This window comes from Struthio camelus, chromosome 27 (assembly GCF_040807025.1).
Source record: "Struthio camelus isolate bStrCam1 chromosome 27, bStrCam1.hap1, whole genome shotgun sequence".
Taxonomy (NCBI): Eukaryota; Metazoa; Chordata; class Aves; order Struthioniformes; family Struthionidae; genus Struthio; species Struthio camelus.
Window position 1 is genome coordinate 6326308 of NC_090968.1, and position 18910 is coordinate 6345217.

Genomic DNA, 18910 nt, shown 5'->3' on the forward strand with positions numbered 1-18910 from the left:
ATTACAGTTTACTTAAACCATATGTCTTCTTACAGTATTCATTTGCTTATATTGGGAAGATGAGTGTCTACTTGCAGGTACCTCTCGATTTATGGCTAACAGACAGTCATTTTTGTTCTGTGTCTGTTCCTGCCCTTGCATTCTATGCCAATTTTCCAAGCTGGAGGCAGAGAGCAAAGTGAAATGGGTAGTTCCATGTACACAGGGTTGTGTAAAGCCTGGGTCATTGACTTAAGAATCTAGCATGATATGTGCTTCACATGAGGCTTTTTCCTGTAATTGGAATTACAGGAAAATTCCCTCCCCCCCCCCCCCCCTTCATCTCTAGTAAAGCGTGAATTTTTGCTACAGCCTTTCCTTCAACTTGAGGCACTTCTGGGGGCTCTCTCCTCTAACCAGCTTACATCTTTTTATAAAAACTTACAGAATTTTAATTGTATTTGTTTATATTGTTGTTTGGCTTTCACCCTGGCTCTAGTCTAGTGAGCCAACTAGATCTCCAGGCACCAGAGAAATTTAAGCATTGTAGAGGGAGCGTCGCAGTTCAAATAAGCACTAGGCCCTTGAAGTGTGACGCAGGTACAATTTACATGGACTGCAATCCTCAGCTCAAGCACTGCTGTGAAAGGAAGAATAACCATGCATAGCCAGGGAGACCTTTATTCTTCAGTGTGTTTGATTTCAATCTACAGACATGCAGCAAGATAGTGTATGTCTTATTTTCAAAGGCAAGCAGTCTAGAAGGGGCATTGTATTTTGGTTGTTGTTGTTGTTGTTTTAGCTGGGAACAGTGATACCTTAAGCTAACTTTGATTTTTGAGATTATTAACTGAGCAAGGTACTTTGTTCCATCATGCTAATGAGTGAATTTACTGGTTGTTAGAGGCCTGTAGTCTGTGACAAAAGAATTGTTTTTTAAAAAAAAAGGTTATACCCACACCAGCATCCTAATCTACCTGTTCTGGAATGCCAGTTTCCCTCTCTGCATCTCTCACGTTAGCCTGTTCTTTCTCAAAGTCTATGGGTAGCCATGTTGCTTACTGAAATTTAAACAGCCTAATTTGTGGATGTCTGACATAGCCTGCCCCACTATCTTGTACTTTGTACCGCCCTGATACCTCATAGTTACAGAAAATGTATTTGGTTATTGTTGAGTTTCTACCTGGTTATGAGAGTCTTGCAATGTGAAGTTGCAGTAAGCGACTGATCTCTGGGAACAGGGATTCACCTTCTTTCTCATCAGTGGGCTGTAATTGACTAGCTGCTCTTGCCCATACCTCCTGTCTCGGAGTTTAATCCTGTGTTCACTGAGATCCTGTGCTGTTTTCTGCCGTTTTGGTGATCGGTATTACCAATATGTTTATTGATCGTCTGATATTGTGATCTGAATTTTAGCTCTCCAGGTAAAAGGGAATCATGCTGTATATAGGCCAGCTCCTGTTGAATGTTGATGGGAATTTTCCTTAAATGTAAAATTGGAAGTAGAGGATGACAGAGTTGAAGGATGAATGTGTGGATAGAAAAAGAAGAGATTTCTACAATTCCAATATGTATGCATGTTCAGGCACACAGTGTTTCCAGCAGGAAAGGAGAAGTTTTGATTCTCACCTGCAATTGACCTTAATTCATGCTGTCTGTTACTGCAGAATTGTTCCTTACAGAACATTTTCTATTATTGTAAATAGACTGGTTATAAATGTCTCAGATGATGTCTCCACCACTTTTCCCTGGAGAAAGTCTTCCACAGTCTCATAGATCTCACTATTAGGAAAGTTTCTGCTTATATTGAACTGAAATCTTCCTTTCTAAGAAAATTGGTTTCTTTCTGTTGGAGAGTGACTACATTAGTTTGATCATATCTTCTGCTGTCTGCTGGTGTGAAAAGTACAGTAAATCTATTTTAAACCTTGGTTAGACATTTAGGAAAGCAGTATGCTTTTCTATATTGTTGGGTCTGCCTTGTGAAATTTTATTTCACTGTTCTCCTAAGTGGTCACAAAAATTTAGAGAATATAAAATATACCTTAGATTTATCTCTGTCTAAAGCAAATTGGATATAAGTGTCTAATACAAGTGTTGCATTAACAGTTAGAAGTGTAGATTTATGTCTCCAACTCATCTTTACTCCTGTTTGCCTTCCTCCTTCCCATACCAAATAGCTTATTTTTAAATAGTGTGTTCAGCTATTTATGAAGACTTCTGGTGAGCATATACAGAACTTAATTAAGTTCCGATTGTTTAATTTTACCCTTAACATGCATTTGTATGCAAACATATAAACACGTTCCATCACATAATCGTCCTCCTTTTCTCTTCAGGGGCAGTCAAGCAGTTGCTGTAAACATAGCTTCCTTGAAAGAGAGGGTTTTCTGTATGACCTGACCTTGTAGAGGAGGCAGAGATGTATCTAAACTATTTTCTCTTTAGTTCAGTACATGCATTTTCGCTGGCAAGAAGTATTAAATCTTAATTTAGTACTTTGAGTAAGAAGGCATGAGAATGCAGATGTGGAATTATTCTTGTTTGAACTAACTAGAACGGATGCGGAACTCTGTGGGGATGACCTTGTGTTGGTTTTCATTCATACCTGTGAGTAAAACATAGGGGGTTTTAAATTATTATGCCATTTAGTTTTTATCAGTTACATTTAAACTTAAAAGGTATAAATCTTGCCAAGTCTTACCTACTTGACAGAAAAAGAAGAAAGTTTTTTTTTTTTTTTTTTGAGTTTGTTGTTAAGGATTTTTACACCTGTAATTTTGTTGATGGCATTGGGGCTGGATAATGGCTTATTTTCAGATGAATGATGGCTAAAACTAAAAGGAGAAGAGAGATAATTGGCACGTTGTACTGCTGGATCTAGCAAATGACAGTCATTCACAGTCCACACAGATGAGTGTGTTGTTTCTGAGCTTTAGTGGTTTTCAGAGCATATGACGTAATCAGTTGTTGTTATGGCTAACCTGGCGAGTAGTGGTAACTTGACCATTTGAGATCATCCAGCCTTCACAGAATCACAGAATCACAGAATCGTTTAGGTTGGAAGGGACCTCTGGAGATCATCTCGTCCAACCTCCCTGCTCAAGCAGGGTCACCTAGAGCATATTGCCCAGGATCACATCCAGACGGGTTTTGAATATCTCCAGCGAAGGAGACTCCACCACCCCTCTGGGCAACCTGTTCCAATGCTCTGTCACCCTCACAGTGAAGAAGTTTTTTCTCAGGTTCAGATGGAACTTCCTGTGGTTCAGTTTCTGCCCATTGCCTCTTGTCCTGTTGCTGGGCGCCACGGAGAAGAGGCTGGCCTCATCCTCTTGACACTCCCCCTTCAGATACTTGTACACGTTGATGAGATCCCCTCTCAATCTTCTCTTCTCCAGGCTGAACAGGCCCAGCTCTTGCAGTCTTTCTTCATAGAAGAGATGCTCCAGCCCTCTAATCATCTTGGTAGCCCTCCGCTGGACTCTCTCCAGGAGTGCCATGTCTCTCTTGTACTGGGGAGCCCAGAACTGGACACAGTACTCCAGGTGAGGCCTCACCAGGGCTGAATAGAGGGGCAGGATCACCTCCCTCGACCTGCTGGCAACACTCTGCCTAATGCACCCTAGGATCCCATTGGCCTTCTTGGCCACAAGGGCACACTGCTGGCTCATGTTTAACTTGTTGTCCACCAGCACTCCCAGGTCCTTCTCGGCAGAGCTACTTTCCAACAGGTCAGTCCCCAGCCTGTACTGGTGCATGGGATTATTCCTGCCTAGGTGCAGGACCTTGCACTTGCCTTACTGTGGTATAACAAGACGAACCTTTACTGAAAGATTAAGAAGAAAGGAGATGTTCCCTTCTATCCTTATAGATCCTTCATTGTTAGGATTTAAAACTAGCAGGGCTTAAATCCATTATTAAGGAGAAAAATGGTGTGCAGTAAGGATGTGCCTCGTTTAGGATCAGTTTATTTTGTTCACTAAACTCATCTTTTTTCTTGTTTAAGAACTTTTTCATGGAATTTTAATTAGGGAATCAACAGAACAGGAAGTTTGTGAAACTTTTTTTCCTTTCTTAAGCATGTTTTTATATTATTCATTAAATCAGTGCTATGGAAGACATGGCATGTGGTTTTCTGCTTGGCTAGAATTACTGCCTGGGTAAATGTGCTGCTGTGCAGACTCTTTCAGAATGCTGACTGTGCCTGCATTTTTCCAGTTCATCTTGTTTAGTGCGATGTCTGTCAGTTACTAGTCATTACTAGGCAAGAAGATTGCCCTGTCTATATCTGCATTTCCAACTGGTGGCAGCCTGTTAAGTCAAGTATATACTATTCCATATTTATCCAAAGGGAATTTTTATCTATTAAATTTCAATTACTTGGGAAAACACAGTGTCAGTACATGTGAACTTTCATAGGACCATTACAACAAAGTGAGCTAAGCATAGGTTTATTAAAGGATGTTATAGATGCTTCAGATACGTTATACATTCTTCTATGCTGTGTGGCAGACAAGCAAAATGAACTCTAATCACTTAAGATTAATGGAAATTATGTTCTCAGCTCATGTTATAACAGAGAACATCAGCAATCATGCATTCTTTCTTTATTGCATCCCAAGCAGAATAACTGTTGTAAAATAATTTAAGACTTTAAGATTGGCTGCTCTATGCTGCAGTGACACTGCCTTTATTTTATTTGTATTGTTAAAAAAAAAAAAAGTAAAAGAATCCAACTTCTTGTGAAATAAACCTATTTATTGACATTTTTGAAACAGTGATAAGCACAGTGGTCATATGATATTAGAATTGACATTTTTATTTTATCTAAAATGATGCTAGGAATCCAAAACATGATACTCATAAAATGATATTCAATGATCTTTAAAATAATCTTCCTTCACTTGTGGTATTTCGTTGTTGCTGTTTACCTCTTAATTTCCATTACCTCTTTAGAACTAAAAAGTAGTGGTTGTCCCATCCTTTGCCTACACAGCAAAATGAGGAAATAATTGTTGTGCAAGATAGTGCAATTGTATTAGTTAGAAGTGGTTAGAAAAAGTAATAGTGATAGTGAAGCAGCAGTAATGGAGGCCTCAACATATACAAACATGCTGTTTTGAAGAGCTTGTTTCTTCATCTGCTAGAGTGTAAGTATGGTTTACCTTTATCCTTTTATTGTTCTTTGATATGGCCTAACTTGGATGTCGGCAGTAGCTCTTTGACTTTATTTTGTCAAACGCTAGTTGAGCTCACCTAGAAATTCATCTTCTATAGGGAAGATCTTGACCGGAGAAGTGTCTTGCTGAGAACAGGTAGTTCATGAACTTTTTCCTATTTCTATTTTGACTCTCAGTGCCTTTGCTCTGAGTATCTCTTTTTAGTACTTATATATTTTGCAATAATCCAAAAACACAGATTTTACCAGGTTGTATTTCAGACATCTGCCTTAAAGGGTTTAAGCTTTAGAGCCATGGAAACTAGAGTCTTTCTAGTGACTGGTGTTCCTTCCCTGCAATACCTACTGCAAGCTTCTGGTGGTCCAAAAATTGAATTTCTCTCTCCATATGTTCTCTGTGGAGTGATGAACTTCTTCCACACCATATTCTTCTCATGAAATGATTCTGAGGCTTCTGTCATGGTGCCATTGACAAAATGCAGAATGCATGTTTTGACTGTGCTAAATGTTGTGTGTTAACTCTGAGTGTTCTCATCCTAAACAGAGATTTGAAGTTAATGCTTAAATGTCAGTTGCTCTCCCATGGCATATGGCTACATAAAGCTTAAAAAAAAAAAAAAAGTAGTTTATAGTAACAGATGGGTTTGAACTCTACTTGGAGCTATTGAATACTTTTTAATTTTTAATTGACAATTAATCTTTCACACAGCATTTAACTAACTGTTCTGTCATATTCTTTCAAAATATATGATGCTTTTCCAATACAATTGTCTAGGAAATTTCATGTGTGGTTAAAATCAAACAGTCATTGGAACATGAAAAAATGTAATTTTACTGAAATTTTGATGCATGTTTGTTGATGTCCAGAATTTTACATTTAAAAAGAAAATAAAACCTTTTTATCATCATCTTTTTCTCTTGGTTACCAAGAGAAAATAACAAGCAAATGAAAATAACCCATAAGGAAAAAAAAAGAACATACGAAGTAACTACTGGGTATGAAATACTTTTGTTTCTTAGCTCTGGATTAACTTTGATCTTAATTTTGAAACACCATAAATGAGTCTCAATAGTAGTTGTCACCCGTATGTGTACCTGTTGTGAATAAAGACAGCTCCTAAGCATTTAAACTGTACTGTTCATCCCATAGTGGTCTTTGCATAATTTCTAGAGAACAGGCTATAAAACGTTGTTAAAATACTTCATACAAAGTTTATTTTTCCTTTTAAGTGTGTTGAAGAGGGAGACCTTAAACAGCAATTTTGTAGATTTGTGATTTATCCTTCACGTTGTTCAGCTATTACATTTATACATTTTAGTCCTGACTAACAGCTAAGTCCCCTTAATGTTACAAAGGAGATAAAATTTAAAGCTATGCTATCTGCTATAGGCGTCTCTTCCATAAACTCTGCATCCACTGTTCTATCGGACATGTACATCGAAGAAGCAAGCCATGCCAGTACAGAAGATTTTGAACCATAGCCTTCAACTGCCTGGTCCTAAATAATGTCACCTTTATTCATGTTCTTAAGAACTGGAGTATCACTTGATTTTTGTTTTAATTAACAATTAAATCAGTATTGTTTGATAACAGGGTAGGAGAATGCTTTAAGTATCACAGTCGTTGAATGTGTCAAGCTGGGATAGATCATAAGCAACAGTAGGATGAATTTAGGCTTAGCCCTGGTAGTTTAGCATTGGGCTATTTATTAATATAGAAGAAATCCAGACAGCATGTTAGTATAAAGGTCCATGGTGATTTGCTGGAGATTACTGATATTTGCTTTTGCCTGTTTCCCTTCAGTCAGTTCACTTCATATCCCTTTCCCTTCTCCATATTCTTTTCTCCCTGTTCTCCCATTCTTCTTTGGGCATGTCCTCTTTTTCTTTGTCTCTAATTAACATCATTTAATTACAGAAGACTGTTAAGGGATGGAAAAAACAATGCATAAATCTAGGTTTGAAAAAGGATGGTACAGGAATGACAAGGAAGGTATGCAGGTACAAGAGGTTTGAAAATCATTTCTGTTCAGCCTGTCAGTGATTCAAACCGCATGCTGTAGTTCCAGAAAGGAAACACAAGTATATACTGTAGGTAGCATGTGCTGATTTTGGGGGCAGGTGTTTGTTTTTTAAGGAAGTACTATTCATTCCAGAAGTTTTTTTTTTAAAAGTAGTCTCTCTATGTACCATATGATTGCTTATCCCAGTATACTGCCTCCCAAACTGCAGGCAATGCTTGAGGAAAGTTGAGACATTAAACTTCTGAGAGTAGTACATTGTGCGTGTGTATTAACAGCCTGCTGCTGGCATACTATTATTTAGCACAGATGTTTCCTGTAATTGTGATATATTGGGAAAATCTATAGTGTTCTTTTCTCATCTATGTATACTGACAATATGGGAAAAGTTAACAGATTGTAAAATCAGGAGCTGAAAGCAGATTGTTCCCATAATTCCTCAAACACATCGCATTTCTTTGCGCTACCATGAATCAGTTAAGTGCTTGTGTAGATTAATAAAAGGACAAAGCAGAACTGAACTGAAGCAAATTTGATTTAAAGAGGTTTTATGATTTCTTATTAGACAGGCTTATTTAGTAATGCTGCGGTTACTCATAAATAAAGTTCTGCTTTAAATGTTGTTGGGTGTGGACTTTTATATTTTGTTGGCTAATTTCAGAAATTAGCAAGTACTTTTTTGTTTCCTTTTTTTCTATTTAGCTAACAGTTATACGTAGAGTTGTATGTCTGTTCACAATATGCAGAAGAGTTAATTTTAAGCGAGATCCAGGATCTCTGTCCTTGAATTTATTCCCTTGGTTATAAGGTGCCATTTAAAATGATTCACAGACACAAACAAGGGAAGCAGGTTACACCTTCAAAAAGAGTAGGCTGTCTCAGACAATGAAACTCATAGAAGCTCTAAACAGTAATTCTTTAGTCACGTGTTGCAAAGCAAGCGTGCTTTTGTGGGTGTTTTATATAGGGTGATTTAGAAGGATTATGGTATATTCTTAAAAATAATCTTAATTAGATTTATGTTGCAATGATGAAGGAGTAAGTTGAAACATAAGTAGCATTATGAAAATCTTTAAGTACCAATTAACCTACTAAAGCTGTATCACTGTACAATGTCTTTATGTAGCAGAAGACTTACAGTTCACAGTTGTTCTTTATTTTGTGGCTCTTACGTTATGCTGTTAGAGAGGTTCACTTTAGAAGTGAGATACCCTACCCTAATTCTAGAGTCGTATACTTTTCCAAACTTCAAACTGTGTCTTCCTTGACTGCTTATAAGTAGATGCAGAAAAGTTGTCACTCAGGCTTGGTTTTGATTTGTATTTTAAAATAGATTTAGTTAATTTTAGCTAAAGAACATGAATCATTAATCTTTATTCTTATAACTTAAATATGTTTTTCATCACCCTCTTCCCCCACCTTGAGATTTTGGAATGAAAATGTGCAAAATCATAGCTCAATCTTCAGAAATAAAAATGTCATTTTGTAACAAAAAGTAACCACTTTTTTAACCTACTGAAACAGAACATTTCTGTATTTTTCAACTTTCTCTAAATGTTATGTAATAAAGATAGGAGGAAAAATTAGAATAGCTGTTTCTTCCATTTTATAGTCTTCGAGATGCAATAATCTGTATAGAGCTCTTTATTTTATTTTATATTATATTATTTTATATTATTTTATTTTGTTTTGTATTATTTTATTTGTACTCCAGTAAAGGCCTAGAGTTACAAATGAGCTAAAGTAGTCTGCTTAAGTTGGGCATAAGTGAAAAATATAAACACAAAGCCACAGGAGAAAATTCTGGATTTATTAAAGATCTACTTATAAACATTTTACATTTGGGGTTAATTTGCATCCACATAAAAAGAGGAGAAAGCATTAACACTTCTATGTAGTGACATCTCCTTGCTGGGACTAGCACTAGATTAAAACATCAGATGATAAAGGAGCATGTCATCCTTATGCCATCAAAATTGCTTTTGAAGCTGTATAGGAATTTCTTAGTGACATAAGTCAAATCATTTTTTTCTCTCCCTTTCAAAAGTTCTTATCATTTCATTAGCTGATTTGTTCAGAGAGTTTAATTTCACATGATATGCCCTTTAACTTTGAGAAGAGATTTTGCAGAGCTTTTAGAAGTAAATTTGGTTGATATTTTTGAGCCCTGGATGCCTTAATAACCAATATTTGAAGGAGATGATTGCCATGTTTGAAGAAACAGTAAATTCTCGTGGGGATTATAATGGAGCTTTTGGTAAGAAATGAACTGGAATTACTAACTTCTACCAAAAAAAAAAAAAAAAAAAAAAAGCATTTTCATTAATCTACTGAGCTAAGTAACGCAAAACACTCTCACATTACCTTCAAGGATTTTTCACAGCTTGGAATAGAGACTGTTACTCTGATACAGATCTTTAAAATGGCCTTCAGAGTAGGGAAAGGCATTATGAAGGAAGACATTCAAGGTTCTGTTTCACAGGTATGTAATAACTGATTAACTGTAACTGATAACTGAAGATCCCTAAAAATCCAATTTCTGGCTTTTTTTTTTTTAAATATTTTTGTTCTTTTTTGTGACCATTTTTATTATAGTGATAATCTGATTACTCACCCCATGCTACAAGATGTAATATAAACAAAAGCCCCCAACCGAATAAGCTTACAGTCAATAGAAGAAATGTAAGGTATGAAGTAGTTTAAAGTATGACAAAGAGAATAATCGAATTTTCTAAGTGGTATTGGGCAAAATGCTGGAGAAGTTGTTGCAAACTGTCCATGTCTAGCCTTCTCTTGGCCTGCATAGCTTTGCATATTGGAAGCCTTTTCAAGATTAATGAGGTTGCTTATGAAGTCTTCCTGAGATCAGAAGCTATGCCCTATTAGTGTTGCATCTATTCTTCTACTCTGCAGGACCAATAACAATTGAAGAATTTCTGTGCTAACTTTTTTCATAGACAGAAAAGCCCAGTGGAAACAGTGAAAATATAAACAAAATTGAGGTTGTCTCTGTTTTGGCTTACAGAAATTAAAGCGTTTGCACTATCTACCAGGCACCATCTGTGCTTCCTCAGTATGCTCAGCACCTACCCAAGAAACACCCCATTAAGCTGCATGGTTGTAAGCTTATTAGATGCTGAAAACCTTGTAGTTTTTAACCCTCTGCAACCCTGTCATTTTAAAAATGAAGGAAAAAGTATTCATTTCAGATTTTATCCTGGTAACTTTCATCAATAGTTGCACAATACTTGCAAAAATCTTGATTTTATGAAGAATATTCTGGATCTTCTAGTCAGCTGTACCAAAGCCATTTTTCAGGGAATTAAGGGGGGGGGGGGAGGAAATTGTAGCCACCATAAAGCAGAGCATTCTTAGTTCTGTACTTCTCATTCCCTTTTTTATGATAGTCATATGACTGCTGTATCTATCACTTATTTCTGATTCTTCCAAACTCATTTACCCAGGAATTCATACCAGTTAGTTCTAGGGCTGATATTGATGCATTTAGGGTTTTTGTTCCTTCTTAAGATATATATAAATATATATATATATATATATATATTTTTTTTTTTTTTTTGCATGTTTCTGCTTTCAATTTCCTGATGTGCTTCTTGATATTTCGGCTTGTGCATACTAGGCAGTCACATATTTGTATTTTGAATATTTACAGTAAACGTGCTGCAAGACTGTGGCAGAACTTATTTCCTTCCTTTATGCCTAGTTTCCCTCCCTTATCCAATCTGTCTGTCTCTTCTGATTTTTGGGCATTGCAACTCTGCATTTGATATAGCGCCTGTCAGTCTTTTAACCTGTAGATGCTACTGAAATATGAAATACCCGTGGTCATAAGCTCAAGTGAAGATGTCTGTTTTATAAGGGAGGATAGGAGTAATGTCTAGGCTTTCATATGAAAATCTTTGTGGCTGTGTGGCATAGCATAGTAGTGACCATGAATTTTGTGGATGGCCGTGGATAAGTAAGTGTTGTTTAGTTTTATTGTATTGGCAGAATTTACTGCGCATTGCTCCCCTTTCTTAAAGGGAAAGAGCTGTGGAACACTCCTCCCTCATGCCAGGGAATAAGAGGTAAATTCTGCAATCCCAGCCGTAAATAAAGCAGCTGTTTTAATGCCTCTCCTTAATCAGTAGCCAGCCTGTAACATTTCTTTTCCTAGTTACAAGCAACAACAGATACTAGGAACACTTTTTTCTGGGATAAGGTCAATATCTCTCTCTGCAAGATCAGGAAAAAAGAATGTTGTGTTGACAGTGTGAAAAATGATAGGAAGTTTCCAAACTGTTGCTCAATTCATTGTATGCTAGTTGGGCCCAGGAGAACATCCACCATCTCCTTCCCTTGATTATGCAAATATAAATAAATATTTGAATACCTATTCCTACTTTCTAGTCTCTGTAATCTAATGTCTCCCCTGACACAATACTCTTTCAAATGATCTTCCGTGAGTAATGACTTGAGTTTAGCATTTTGTACCAAGCTGGCACGTAGATCATTTTCTGTAATATTTTACATAAATCAGGAATACTTCCCCCATGGCATATATGTGGCTTCCAGTGAGTTTTTACATAATCAAAAGTGCAAACAACACAATTTTCGTGTAATTTGAAAACACACAAGTAAAACAGCAAACTTGGAGACAAGCATTATGTGTAGGTTCCAGTAAATTGCACTGCCATTCATTGGTTGAGGGCATTCAGGGAGGCATTTGGGCTTTCCCAAAATACAATTATTTTCCTTGGTGTAAAATGGTAACTCATAGCCATTACTCTGTAAATGGCTGTTCAGTAGCCTGTATAGAAGAGATGATAGGTCTCAGTCTGGAATCTAGTAGTTAGGTGTCCTCACCAGAAAAATACAGACAGTGCCTTGTCTGGTGGCAAACTGAACATTTAAATGGGATGAAAAAGCTATAATCATAGAATTTTCACCATACTGTTACAGGAAGTCTCCATAAGCTAAGGTCGTGGAAAGATACTGTTAAAATGAGTATAGCAGCAACTGAGAACTACCATATTGAGCACTGAGGGTGTGAAATACCCATCAAAATGAGTATTTCCTGGATATAGGAGAATGCCATTCAAAATTTTTCCCAGCACAGACAAATGTGTCAGAATCATATGTTCCTTTGTTTTTGTTTTCCATGGTTATCATTCAAGCAACTGTCAGCGCTGAGCTAAACAGTCTTGTTTATTTTCTTCAAAACTGAAGAATGGCCTGTCGTGTGTGTGTGTGTGTGTGTGTGTGTGCGCGCACATGTGTGTGTGCAAGACTATTGATGCTTTCACAAAGAGGTGTAGTCACCTAAAGTGATGCACACTACTAGGTGATGATTTAAGGTAAGAAAATATTCTCTTACTCTTATTCAGCACAGAATAATAAATAAGAATGTTGTTTCTACTTAGTGTGTTTTTCCTTTTAATCAGGGTTGAGACAGTTTTGCAAAATCTCTCCTTTATCAGTCCCACTCACCCCCCTGTACCTGCTTTTTATGTCCAGTTTTCAGATGCAGAAAATGAAATTTTTAACAGAGTTAAAGGGAGGACACTACAATAAAGAAACTACTTCATAAAAGGATGAAGTATTAGGGTAAAGAATAGGTTCCCACAGGAAGCTATAGAATTTCTTTTATCTATAACTGCACTGGACAAAATGCTTAAATGAACTCTACAGAAAAAGATCGCCCTACAGCAGAGAATCTAGCAAAATCCTTTGATTAAATGTCATGGAGAGAAACTTATTGTAGGACTCTTTTGAAGTTTATTCCAACCTTGCTAGAGTGGGATGTACAGGCTGAGTTAATACAGTTTTTCTGTCTAAAACTACTATCTTAACAATTGTAGTGTCCATATTTCTGTAGATTTTGTGGGTTTGTGCTGTTATCAGACTAGGTGCACACAGTTAATTGCTTCTCAGTGATGATAATCTATTTATTCTTAATCTTGATCAAATTCCCAAGTAACCTCCCTCAACCCTTGCAGGTGCTGCACAGATTCATCCTCAGTGAATAAAGAAACGTTGCATTTGATTATATGTTAAGTAGATGCATGTGAAATACAGAAAATTAAGGAAACAAAAAATTTCTAAGTAAGCTGCAAAGTTATGATTCTATTTCATTGTCACTGCAGAAGAGGAAGAAGGCTCCCATTATGGGGGTGGGCAACGAAATGGAAAGAGAGTAAAGAAGTTTTGATAATTGTTATTAATAATACGCTAGTTGAAATAGTAGCCGATATAGCTGTGGTAAAAAAATTAGAGAACATTTCTAATGTTCATACCCCAGAATTTTTGCAAATCTTTGGAAGCTTAACTCTGATAGGCCTTTGTTTTGATTACAGCTTTATTAGAACTTGATCAGGTTAATTGCTTTGAATAGAAAGGAAAAGTTAAAAGCGCTGATAAAGTGGACATCTCAGTAAATGATCAGTCGCTTAAAATGATTTCTTTGTTCACAATATTAAAATTTTCTATTTGTCAACAGATAGGATCTGGATTCTTAACCACTATGAATGTCTTTCTCGCTGCAGTTGTATACTAGGGGAGGTTCTTTTCCACTGTAGGTTTTTCCCAAAACTTAGTGATGAGTGGGAATTGAGCATTTTCCACACCTTCAAAGCCTTAAGGTATTATGAATTATTTTTTCTTGTACTGTACCCTTTATTGTTCATGAGACCCATATTCTCAGCACAAATGCAGTTGGGTTTTTTTTGTACTTAATTGTGGAATGAATTATATAATTGATTGCTGTGTCTGGGACTGGGAAAAGTAAACAAAATCTTGAAGTATCCAGAGTATGTTTTGCTTACAAGGCTACTGTTTACACTAGATGTGAAACATGAAATGTCCTAGAATTTGCTTTCTGCACATACTTTATCCCTGTGAATACCAAGCTGATGATAAATGGTGGGAATTGAGTGAGTTACTTGTCTGAATAAACTTTTAATAGCAGGAGATCAATGCTTTTCATTTTTAAGAAACTGTAAAGGCTTTGATGATTTTTGAGGCTGGATAAAATGCTGAGTGATAGAGAGACTTCAAGGTACAGATTTCTTTTTTAAATACGCAAGAAAATGCTTATACTTTCTACCATAATCAAACTGGAATTTAAATAAGTTCACAGTAAGTGAAACATGTTAGGAAGTGCAATTGCTAATACATGGAGCTGGTTTGTTGCATTTCAGTGTTTTTCAGATGCAAGGTCAACATAACAAAGGTAGTACTGAACAGAAGGTGACTTGTGCACGCTGCTAACTGAAAGCGTTCAGACATGGAACTCTGCATTCTAATTCTCAAGCTTAGCTGGTGACCTTCATCTTTCTTGAGTTAATAGCTTGATGTCTTTCAAATAAAGACATAACACTTTTACCTGTTCATAAATAATAGGGCAACATAAAATAAGAAAGAACATGCTGAGCTAAAACAAATCCTTGGCCTCATAATACCTGGTAATATGCCTAAGGAAAACAGAATATAATTTCCAGAAATATATTGCCCAATTGCCTATAGAGGACTACAGTATTGACAGCTGAACTCTGAATCCTGCTAAAAGCCTTAAAATGTCTGTTCTGCCCTTCTACTAGAGGTTACCCTCCCACAGTGGAATCAGCAGAAGCAAGAGTGTTTCAGCTCTAAAGAAACCATGCTCCCTTAATTCAGTATCTTAAGTTAGGGCTTTGGCAGGTCCGCGATGACAGACTGCAGTAGACAAGTCTAGTCCCACTGCCTCCTATCCGTTCTGTCCTTCTGACATGTTGCCATCCCATAGCTGGGAAAATCTGATTTGTTTATGAATAAGTCCTTTGGCATATGCAGGAGGACATTGCTTGGAAAACTTCTAAACCAGATGAGAGGAACTTGAAATGGCACGAAGAAGAGTTAGTAAGTTATATAGAAGAATATTTAAAATACTGATACTTAGAAAAGGAAAGCAAACAGAGGGCAAAATCAGTTAGAATGAACTTTTAGTGTGCTGGAAGCAGAGTAACTATCCTTGTCTTAGAAAGGAAAGCAGTAAAAAATAGTGAGAAACTCTCTTAATATGCAAGAAGCAGCTATCAGAAGCCATTTGAAAACCTGACAAGGTTTTATATGCAAGAGAATAAAACACAATTTCAAATTACTTGTTTCCATTTAAGAAATTCTTTTATTTGGGGGAGAGAATTCAGTTATTCATCTAGCGTTAAATGTCAGGTTTTGAAATTTTAATCCAGTATATTGACTCCAGGAGAAATACTACTCTTCGGGAGAAATTCAGATGCAAATATGGAAGCTGAGCATTGTGTTGGCCTTTCCTGTTCTGATCCGTGCCATTTGAGGGCTCTCTGATACTGGGGAACAATGAGAACAGGAGAGGTCTGAGAGCTGTTTCAAAGCATCCCTTAAAAGAAACGGCTTTGAACAGGGAGATTTTGTGGTACCTGGCACTCCAACGAGGAGAATGTGAGAAGCAGGCTCTAGCAAGGTACCCTGTTGTCAGCTCCCCGTATTTAATATATTGCTTTTATTTTCCCTTCCATTATTTCTGGCCTGTTCCTCATGCTCAGTGGCTGTATCAGTGCATTCAAAATCATTCTCATGATTTTTGGCATGGCATCCACCTCTACCCTCAGAATTTGTTTACGGATCTCACTGCCCCAAGGGGAACAGATGCTATCACAGACTGTACCTGTTACTGCGGATTATTTCATTCCAGATTCATCACAGGATGCCAAAAGTATTTATGCTGTTTGAAAAATGCCTTCGTATGTCTCAATTTTGCACTAATGAATATTAAAAGGCAGCAATTCTTGCATGTTTTTTTTTGCTTTTACACATCCTTTCTATGTCCCCTGCTCCTTGGGGGACTCCCAACTGTTATCCTGGACATCGGAGGGGGGTTATCGCCTGCTATATCATCATCAGGAGGTGATATTTCACAGCAATAATATAGTTGCCATAAAATGTGACTTTTAGGAAACAGACTGGGCTATGCCGTCTGACTCTTCCTAAGAGCATCGATGTTTGTTTTTTTCCATTTAAATCACAACAGGGAAAGAGATCATAAAGATTTATATTGCTTTTTAAAAATGTTAGAAGTATTGTGAGTGATTGCTTTCCAGAGAACAGGGAAGAGGGGGAATATCAAGAGAGTCGGGTGATGGAAGGACAAACAGAAGGCAAAGAGGAAGGTTCTGTGGAACAGCAGGAGAGGAGGGGTGGTTCAAGGAGCATCAGGAGAGGAGGTGTTGAAGCAGGGAAAGAACTTCTATAGTGTGTATGGAAGGAAGGCTGTCATCCAATTGCAGGTGCCAATACTGAGCCAGTATTGCTGAATCAAGTGTATACGTTTTCCCAGGGATCTGCATGTTGTTGCAGAATGGAAGCAATGAATCCTGTTTGAAGTGCAAGAAATACTTAATAACTTTATCTGCTCTCTTATGTTTGGCCTGAACTGGCCAGCATTTGACAGGATCACAGTAGCGTCTAGCAGGCCTCGTCTGAGATTGTATTACAAGCCAATACCACAAAGAGCCACGTGGTCACTGCGAGATAGGCAGAAGTTCAGGGGTTGGGATGTTCTCTTGCACTGTGGAAGGGTTAAATTTTTATCTCCTCTCTGCTTCACTTGGCGTAGCCTCCCCTTTCTCTTGTTCAATTTATATTTCATTATCCATACGCTATGGGCAGGGTCCAACAGGTGAGAGGAAAGAAGAGCAAGTTGCTGACCCAACAATTGCAGATTCAACAAATCAGCATTTTCAGATGAAAAATTCTCTGACTTTTTCTAATAATTATCAACAAATTAATGTGCACTTTATAGTCACCTGTCCCCAGTGACTCATGGAGACAGGGCTGCATCTTATATCTCTTGCCCTGATCTTTTAGATCAGATTTTATAATAACCTCAGTTGTTCCCTTCAGTTAGGTATCTAAGTCGTTTAAAAAAAACAGAGTAAGTGTTAGCTCTGTGATTTCATGTTGGAGGTTATCAAAATACAGAAGCTACTCAGGGAGGAGATCAGGGTTTTGGTCCTCCTTTTTATCCTCTGTTTTTTACAATTTCACATTTCTCATTTGATGGAAGACGCCCCTGCCAGGTAGAAATATGTTGTAATGAGGTGAAAATCCTTATTTTTATAGCAGAGCTATAAGGAAGAAGATTCAAGACTTGTTGAACCACAAAAAAAAGGAGGCAAACAAGTTTGACTTTCTCTATTCCAAGTGAAGTATGCAAGATTGATAATAAAATTCAGAGCTTCTGTTGAAATGTAATAAAAATGAAAAGGACAGGATCTGTTAATTAGATCAGTCTTTCACGTTAAAATTGCTTGAGTTACCTTGAAAGATTGAGTTTTGATCAAATTTATATTTGATAATATTTGTTTGAAATTATTTGGATTTTCCCTGCCTTGCTCTTAGAAGCTTGGGCTAGAGACCAGAAGGACCTCATTAGAGACTGCTCATTTTTCTGCCTGCCTACTGATACTTACATTGCTTTTCCCGGTCGTGCTTGACAATGCATGTGTTTTGTGTAGTGCATTTCTAAGTGTAATAGGAAAGCATGTGGGGGAATAAAAGGAATTTATTCTTGAAGCATCTGTAACATCAGCTAATTTATGTATGAAAACTGACAGCAATATAAAGAAAACACGCAGTTGTGTTTTCAAAGACACTTCTGCATTTTGGTTATGCCATTCCAGAAAGAAATCTTTATCTCATTGCTTGGCAGGGCCAGAAGCAGCTGCAGTGTGATGGCAAGGAGGATGGGAAGAACACTTATGCTACGGTGGGTGATGCTAATCAACTGTAGAAATCCCTTAGATAAATCTCTGTCTTGATAGTGTTGCTGTTTACCCTTTTGATCTATTTCTTTGGTGCTCTTGTGCTATGCTAAATGTCCTTAGCTGTTGTTCACATGCTGGTATGCTCTCCTAGGGCATATAGTCCCACTGGCTAAGATTAAACTCGCAATGAATTACCACCTCCATGATGGAAATTCCTGTGACAATTAGAATATAATTTTGCAAATATAAACCATGTCTGTACTAGGAATAGGTTGTAGCTATGATGCTTTTTATCAGGAGAGGACAGTGGCTTTATTTACACTTATGTGCAATCTTTGCAACCAAATCCAAAGGCTTGCTTCTTACCTCTGAAATATTCTCAATTGGAAAAAGTGGCATAGGTAATGGACTTCTTTCATGTCTAGAGACAAAGTAAAATATCGCATTCTGTCCTCCTCTGTACAAGCTGTTTCACTGTTCTCCTTGCTACAATGTAGTATGAGCACTGTACCTGTGGTCTGCAAGGGATCTAAACTTTTTTTAGCCTCCATTCTTAAGCATGCATTGTGGTGCATTCTGGTACTCAATTGCCTTTGCACAGACTTCAGGCATTTTGATTAATATTTCAGTATTATGCTAGAGAGGGATTAGAGACAAACATTAGTAAAAATAGGAAAGATCATTTAAACAGTAAGAAACAAGATTCTGCCAATAGCATATGTTCGGGAGCTTTGCTAAGCCCTATCTCAGAATAAATTGGTGTGAAAAGCCCACAGGCTGTCCATCAAAAACTGTTAATCCACTGATAAAATCCCTCATCATCTATACATGATGGCCTATGTTTCCTCTAAAGTATAGCGTTACATTAGAAGCAATCACATGCATCTATGGAAGGAGATGCTTTCAGTTGTCAGCATCTCCCCTTTATTTATACTTTTTGAATTTTAGTT

General features: G+C 37.2%; 1 protein-coding gene across 7 annotated transcripts in view; it reads left to right on the forward strand.

Moving 5' to 3' along the window:
* The window catches only part of UNC5D (unc-5 netrin receptor D), a 183396-nt gene that overhangs the window by 43709 nt on the left and 120777 nt on the right, over positions 1 to 18910 (forward strand). For 3 of the 7 annotated variants that reach the window (XM_068920606.1, XM_068920609.1, XM_068920604.1), the window contains exon 2: positions 17906 to 17962. The exons of the other annotated variants lie outside the window; for them this stretch is intronic. The gene's annotated coding sequence lies outside the window, so the exon portion shown is untranslated. The remainder of the gene's footprint in view (positions 1 to 17905; positions 17963 to 18910) is intronic. 7 annotated transcript variants of the gene reach the window in all.